Below are 8,402 nucleotides of genomic sequence, written 5' to 3'. Positions count from 1 at the left end.
TGTAATATGAGATGCCTCTATTTTGATGTCACTCACTGAAATACTTAAAGAATCTTTTCATAACGGGACAAGTAGACGCCGTTGTAATCTGTAGCTGTCAAAATAAAAAAATAAAAACTTTAGGGAGATCTGCAGTCTATATGGTGTGGCCTTGGCAGAAATGAATAATACTTTAGACCTACTGCATAATTTTTCAATACTCAATTCACTGGAGACAGAAACCTGGCATGGGTGGAGGCTCCTTACATTTTGGTACTCTGCAATTAGTTGCATCCTGTTTGAAAGCTATGAAAGAAAAGAAGTGCCACATTAGCACTGTTTATGAAGTGGAATTGTATGTTGGGAAAATGTATAGTAAAATAAATCTCCTTATTAGAAAGTAAGATTGGTCCACTTCCTTGCTATAATGAAAAATCCTTTAACCCTTGTTTGACCTTTGTTTCTGAAACTATGTAGGTAACCCTTCGGCCATTCTTCTCTTGAAAGAGCTGTTAAATGCCCTCATTAATGAGTGGCCAAGATGTCACATGTGATGAAGAATGTCATTTAGTAAGAGAGGCAAAAGGAATTTGAATTAGGACCAATATACAGTGCCCTTGGCTGTGAGGCATTCATATTTCATTTTGAAGCTTTTCTTTATACCAGATGTTTAAGACTAGGGTAGGGAGTGATTTACTTATTAGATTCTGTGACTGTAATTTGAAGCAATTATCTCCAACGAGATTGTGCTTTGTTCATGTACCAATTAGCTGAACCTTGGTCGACTCGGGGGGGGGGGGGGGGGAATAAAATAGAAACGGCCCATAGAAGGGATCTTTGATACAATATGTGCCCAGAACTGAATACCGTCTCCCTCACAAGTATCAAAATCGGTACCCAGGTCTCAGATCTTTTTGTACGTTGTGCACCCTGTTTATACAAACCAAAACTAAGTACTCAATCTTAAACCATTAATGAGAACACTCCTCTCTATATTAAGGCTGCTACTTTTACATTTTCTTTTGTAAAGGTGCATATAACCTGCGGTAAACTCAACTGCACCATTTAAACGATGTCTGGGGCCATGTAAAGAAAAGAAAAATACTGGTATAATAAATGAATATCAGAAAAAACAATACCTTTCAATTGGTCATTTAAGATCATTTCACATTTACACATTACACACTTTTCTATTAAGGTAGAAAAGTAAACACATAAGAAAAATATATTTGCACACACCTGTGCTTCTGTGTTGGGAGTACAGAGCATTCAAAAACCTCATGGCTAATTAACATAAAGCTCAATCTTAAAGAGTAACTGTATTCCGAAAAAATATGTCCCCACTTGTTGCTACAACTGTTTAAATAAGGTACCTCTAATTTTTGTTTTCATTGTTAAGATCCTGACAACTTTTTACACTTATAACTTTAAAGTCTGTTTCAAAGCTCTTTTATAAATGGCCACTCTAGTGCACTGGGGTTTGAGATCTGTCCTCTAAATCACTGCAGAAAGAGCGCTGGCTTTTCTGTTCCGTACCACATCATGGATCGTTATTGCTGTATAACCTGTTTGACAATGTGGTTAGTGATCCTAATTCACCATCAGTGCACTAGAACACACACACACACACACATATATATATATATATATATATACACTACCGTTCAAAAGTTTGGGGTCACTTAGAAATTTCCTTGTTTTCCATGAAAACATACATGAAATGAGTTTGAATAGGAAATATAGCAAAATGAATAGGAAATAGTCATTGACAAGGTTGGAAATAATGATTTTTAATTGAAATAAGAATTGTGTCCTTCAAACTTTGCTTTCGTCAGAGAATCCTCCATTTGCAGCAATTACAGCCTTGCAGACCTTTGGCATTCTAGTTGTCAATTTGTTGAGGTAATCTGAAAAGATTTCACCCCATGCTTCCTGAAGCACCTCCCACAAGTTGGATTGGCTTGATGGGCACTTCTTACATACCATATGGTCAAGCTGCTCCCACAACAGCTCAATAGGGTTGAGACCCAGTGACTGTGCTGGCCACTCCATTATAGACAGAATACCAGCTGACTGCTTCTTCCCTAAATAGTTCTTGCATAGTTTGGAGCTGTGCTTTGGGTCATTGTCCTGTTGTAGGAGGAAATTGGCTCCAATCAAGCGCCGTCCACAGGGTATGGCATGGCGTTGCAAAATGGAGTGATAGCCTTCCTTCTTCAAGATCCCATTTACCCTGTACAAATCTCCCACTTTACCACCACCAAAGCACCCCCAGACCATCACATTGCCTCCACCATGCTTGACAGATGACGTCAAGCACTCCTACAGCATCTTTTCATTTGGTCTGCGTCTCACGAATGTTCTTCTTTGTGATCCGAACACCTCAAACTTGGATTCGTCTGTCCATAACACTTTTTTCCAATCTTCCTCTGTCCAGTGTCTGTGTTCTTTTGCCCATCTTAATCTTTTCTTTTTATTGGCCAGTCTGAGAGATGGCTTTTTCTTTGCAACTCTGCCTAGAAGGCCAGCATCCCGGAGTCGCCTCTTCACTGTTGACGTTGAGACTGGTGTTTTGCGGGTACTATTTAATGAAGCTGCCAGTTGAGGACCTGTGAGGCGTCTGTTTCTCAAACTAGACACTCTAATGTATTTGTCCTTTTGCTCAGTTGTGCACCGGGGCCTACCACTCCTCTTTCTATTCTGGTTACAGCCAGTTTGCGCTGTTCTGTGAAGGGAGTAGTACACAGCGTTGTACGACATCTTCAGTTTCTTGGCAATTTCTCGCATGGAATAGCCTTCATTTCTCAAAACAAGAATAGACTGACGAATTTCAGAAGAAAGTTCTTTGTTTCTGGCCATTTTGAGCCTGTAATCGCTCCAGATACTCAAATAGTGTAAAGAAGGCCAGTTTTATTGCTTCTTTAATCAGCACAACAGTTTTCAGCTGTGCTAACATAATTGCAAAAAGGGTTTTCTAATGATCAATTAGCCTTTTAAAATGATAAACTTGGATTAGCAAACACAACGTGTCATTGCAACACAGGACTGATGGTTGCTGATAATGGACCTCTGTACGCCTATGTAGATATTCCATTACAAATCAGCCGTTTCCAGCTACAATAGTCATTTACAACATTAACAATGTCTACACTGTATTTCTGATCAATTTGATGTTATTTTAATGGACAAAAAATTTGCTTTTCTTTCGAAAACAAGGAAATTTCTAAGTGACCCCAAACTTTTGAACGGTAGTGTATATATAATATATATATATATATATATATACATTGAAATAATGCTTCATTCCTCCTGAAAAGTGATGAAATTAAAAGCTATTTTATCATGTATACTTGCATGCCTTTGGTATGTCATAGAATAAAGCAAAGAAGCTGTGAAAAGAGATGAATTATTGCTTATTCTACAAAGATATTCTAAAATGGCCCGGACACATTTGTTGGTACCCCTTAGAAAAGATAATAAATAGTTGGATTATAGTGATATTTCAAACTAATTAGTTTGTTTAATTAGTATCACACATGTCTCCAATCTTGTAATCAGTCATTCAGCCTATTTAAATGGAGAAAAGTAGTCACTGTGCTGTTTGGTATCATTGTGTGCACCACACTGAACATGGACCAGAGAAAGCAAAGGAGAGAGTTGTCTGAGGAGATCAGAAAGAAAATAATAGACAAGCATGGTAAAGGTAAAGGCTACAAGACCATCTCCAAGCAGCTTGATGTTCCTGTGACAACAGTTGCAAATATTATTAAGAAGTTTAAGGTCCATGGAACTGTAGCCAACCTCCCTGGGTGCGGCCGCAAGAGGAAAATCGACCCCAGATTGAACAGAAGGATAGTGCGAATTGTAGAAAAAGAACCAAGGATAACTGCAAAAGAGATACAAGCTGAACTCCAAGGTGAAGGTACGTCAGTTTCTGATCGCACCATCCGTCGCTTTTTGAGCGAAAGTGGGCTCCATGGAAGAAGACCCAGGAGGACACCACTTTTGAAAGAAAAACATAAAAAAGCCAGACTGGAATTTGCTAAAATGCATATTGACAAGCCACAATCCTTCTGGGAGAATGTCCTTTAGACAGATGAGTCAAAATTGGAGCTTTTTGGCAGGTCACATCAGCTGTATGTTCACAGATGAAAAAATGAAGCTTTCAAAGAAAAGAACACCATACCTACAGTGAAACATGGAGGAGGCTCGGTTATGTTTTGGGGCTGCTTTGCTGCGCCTGGCACAGGGTGCCTTGAATCTGTGCAGGGCACAATGAAATCTCAAGACTATCAAGGCATTCTGGAGCGAAACGTACTGCCCAGTGTCAGAAAGCTCTGTCTCAGTCGCAGATCATGGGTCCTCCAACAAGATAATGACCCAAAACACACAGCTTTGACTTTGACTATAGTTCAGATTGCCATCACATTATAAAACAGCAATACAAAAATGAACGCCTAAATATTAGAAATGTTCTCGTTAATTCTCCCTATTGTGCAATAATACGTACATAAAAAATCCAATCAAATATCATAATATACAAATATGTTCTAAATGTTTTACATGTATGTGTTTAGTCTTTGACCAGGTAATCAACCTGGCAACACCTGAGAAAATAAAGGCAGCTTGTATTGGTTGCCAACAGGCCCTTGAAGTGATTCGAGTGAAAGACAATCCATTCTTCACAAAAATAATTTATTTTAACACATTTTTCCATTATTCTTATTTTTTATTTTAGCTTTTCTCTTCACATTTTTTAGTAAACAAAAAAGCACAAACAAAATCTCAACGTGTTTCGACAGAGTCTTAATCATGAGTAAACTTAATTTGATACAGAGGAACACCCCCCTTTTTTTTACACTCAATTCTCCACAGGCGATTAATCACCTTTACGTCACAAACCTTCAATTGACAATCAGAACAATCAAAAACAACTGAAATTAATAAGTAATTAGGTACAGAAATGACAACAGAAGGCAGAAGACCATACTTTTTATATTATTTTAAACACTCAATCTGTACGTCAACACAAAACTTTTCATACCACTAAATATTCTTTTACTAAGTTACTTTTTTCTTTTTACTCTGCAACTTGAATAATGAACAGAGGTATATACTGTATACATACAAACATACATTCTACAAAAAATACCCATATTTAAAGTCTTCATTAAGGCCATGTGGTGGAACAGACACACAGTATATATAGCACTGTATTCATCCTATTTTTTCCTTTTCAAGCTCAAGTAAAAAAACGTTTGTGTTTTTGCTTTCGTCACTTAGTTTAGGTTTATCAGAGGTACATGAATTAAAACTGTACCTCTAAACCTAAGTGAATTCATGCAAATCATGAAGGATTGCCATACAATTTAACATAATTAAACAAAGCAACGTCTTCCTCTTAACTTAGCAATAACTGACTATGCAATTTACAGGAATATAAACAAACAACCAATGCATAAAAAATAAGTTAATTTCAGAGATAGTCTCGTTTAGAAAATCTGGAACCTGGTTGCCAGTCTGAAAAGTAACTGGAATCTCTGTACTTGTTCAGATTAGCCTGGCCTAAATTAATCACATTTCAAGACATTAATTTTCAAGATCTCCAATGAGTTTTTGTTTTCTTGGGAAACTACAAAATAATTAATTTACTGAACTGATCTGAGTGGAATGGAACTGCTGATTGAAGAAATTCAAAGACTGACAGATGATAATTATAGTAAAAGGCTGTTTTATGAGATAAGAAACAGGTTTATCCTTTGTGCCAATTGAAGTCAAGCATTCAGAGATGTAGTGTGTGTGTATTACCAACACACCTATTTCCATTAATATTCTGCATTTTGACAGGTTTGGTAAACTTAATTTGTTGACAAACAAGTATGTCGGTACATCACGCGCCATTACAAAATAAGAGCCGAACTGTACATGTAAAAAGTCTGACATACCTATATACTCAACAACAGATAAAGGATAACAGTTAGATGTATGTGTGACATACACAATATGTAAGCCCCACTATATTCCACAGCAGGGAATAATAAGGCAAACAAATTAGTTTAAATAGTATCAGTGATGTGTAATTTTTCAATAACGTCAGGACGTGTGATGCAAGCTAACTGCAGTCTGTATTACTTCTTCGTCTTCGCTGACAGCAGTGTCCAGGTCCTTGTCTTTGCGCTCCACTTGTTGTTCTTTCACAAACTCCTCCTGTATCCTCTCCAGCTCCAGCAGCTCGGCTGTCAGCCTCTCCATGTGAAACTCTCGTCTGTTCTTCAGCAGCTTCATAGGGAAGGGGTTCATATCATTAAACGCTATGGTCATTAGTTTCCTAAAGACAGAAGATACAGAGAAAACAAAATGCCACTGATGAAACAACTGCAAAGTTAAAGGACCTGGGAACTCTGCATTTTTCCCCCTTTCAAAAAATACACAAATAAATAAATAAACAATAACGTATGGGCCTGCCAAAATTAAATTCATAAAAAGACACAAAAAGACAAACATACACACTTGAGAAACAATGCAGTTTTTTTTTTTTAATTTAGTCATTGCCAATTATTTTTTATTATTTTCTCCCCAATTTGGAATGGCCGAAGCGTGTGCCGTCAGCCGACCCCTTTTTTTCACACTGCGGACTCGCCATGCAGCCACCCAAGAGCTACAGCGTCGGAGGACAACGCAGCTCTTGGGCAGCTTACAGGCAAGCCTGCAGGCACCCAGCCAGACTACAGGGGTCGCTGGTGCACGGTGAGCCGATGACGCCCTGGCCGACATAACCCTCCCTCCCACGGGCGGCGCTCGGCCAATTGAGCGTCGCCACCTGGAAGCTCCTGTCCTCGGTCGGCAAAGGAATAGCCTGGACTCGAACTTGCGACGTCCAGACTATAGGGCACATCCTGCACTCCACGTGGAGCGCCTTTACTGGATGCGCCTCTCGGGAGCCCCACACAGTTCTAACAGGAACAAAAAATTTAAGTCTGACATACAAAGTTGTTACTTGCTAATTTTATAACATAATTGTTTAGATATTGAACCCATTAACTTCTACAGTGTATCAATCTTCAGGTGGTCCAAATCAGTCAATTGCCCCCTGTCTCTGTTTGGATTCTTGTCTAATACTGAAGCATGAATGGCTGCATCTAAATGAATGTGTTTGTATTTCAGGTTTAGTGGCTGGACAGAGGAGAAACATGGTGATTGGATCAATAATTCCAATGAAAAGGCTTTGAGAACTAAATGGAAACATATTTCTGCTGCTTTACAGTCATTGTGAGAAAGCTCTGCCAAATTATTATCATATAATCCCAGTTATTTCACTGAAAATCAAGAGAAAGCAGACTGATTGATCCAGTTCCGTGCTACAGTATAACAGAAAGGAAATGTTTTCAGTAAATAAAAGGCAACAGAACCTTGGAATTATTCATCCTTAGGATAACTTATTTTTACTACTAAGACCTAATGGCAAGAAAATTCTGTTTTTAATAGGATCTTAAACGGCTGGTTTCACAAACTACAATTAGCACTAATTTTGGACTACCTTACCTAAGATAACAATAGGTAGTCCAGGATTAGTGCTAATCAGGGCCTGTGAAACCAGCCAATTGACCTACCAGTTAAATTGTTCAACACTTTAATAATCTGCTTGCAAACTGTTCATTAAACAGCTATACATACAGTACATCTGTTTTCTAAGCTGCAAAGAGGACATTATGTGGGTCTGTGAGGTGGGGGCTCCATTACCTGTAGGAAGTGAATGGTAAAGAAGGACTTACGGTTTCATAGTGGATGCATGGTAAAGCTCAGTAAACTGCAAAATCACTGTTCACATTTACCATTATCAAAATGGTACAAGACAGTTTACTGAAATCACTAACTTTACTAGTGGTTAAAAGCATGGCCACTGGAGTGAGTGAGATGAGTGTGAACTGTTTATACAGTCTGTGATTGACAGCAACTGGTCTGATGCGTCTGCTGTACATTATCATCATCCTCATTCTGCCTCACCTGCCATCAGAGATAGTTTTGGTGAAAAAACGGAGGTATTGGTAGATTTCCAGATTGTCGTGAATTTTTAGAATGTCCTCTTCATTGTACTTAAAGAGGGCCAGTGCATAGCGAAATATCACCTGGAAACAGAAAGAAGGAAATACTGTTCAGGTTAAAAAAGATGGATACTTTCGCTCATCAAGTCGTCACTGGACTGAGCCCTTTTATAATTAATTATATTTTACTTATTTCCATGTTTTTCATTTTTACTCTCTATAACTCTCTAAAATGTCATTACTATAATTTAAAATAATTGGATAAGCTGTTACAATGTAAGTGTGACATACTGTGCACATGTTTGCAAGTTAAGAATTTTTCTCAACAATTTGTGCTGAAAAATGTATTAAGCACGTTTCAACACAGTTGGGTAAGTGTAG

Source organism: Acipenser ruthenus, chromosome 4 (assembly GCF_902713425.1).
Source record: "Acipenser ruthenus chromosome 4, fAciRut3.2 maternal haplotype, whole genome shotgun sequence".
Classification (NCBI taxonomy): Eukaryota; Metazoa; Chordata; class Actinopteri; order Acipenseriformes; family Acipenseridae; genus Acipenser; species Acipenser ruthenus.
The sequence above is the reverse complement of the archived record's forward strand: the minus strand, read 5'-3'. Positions refer to the sequence as shown.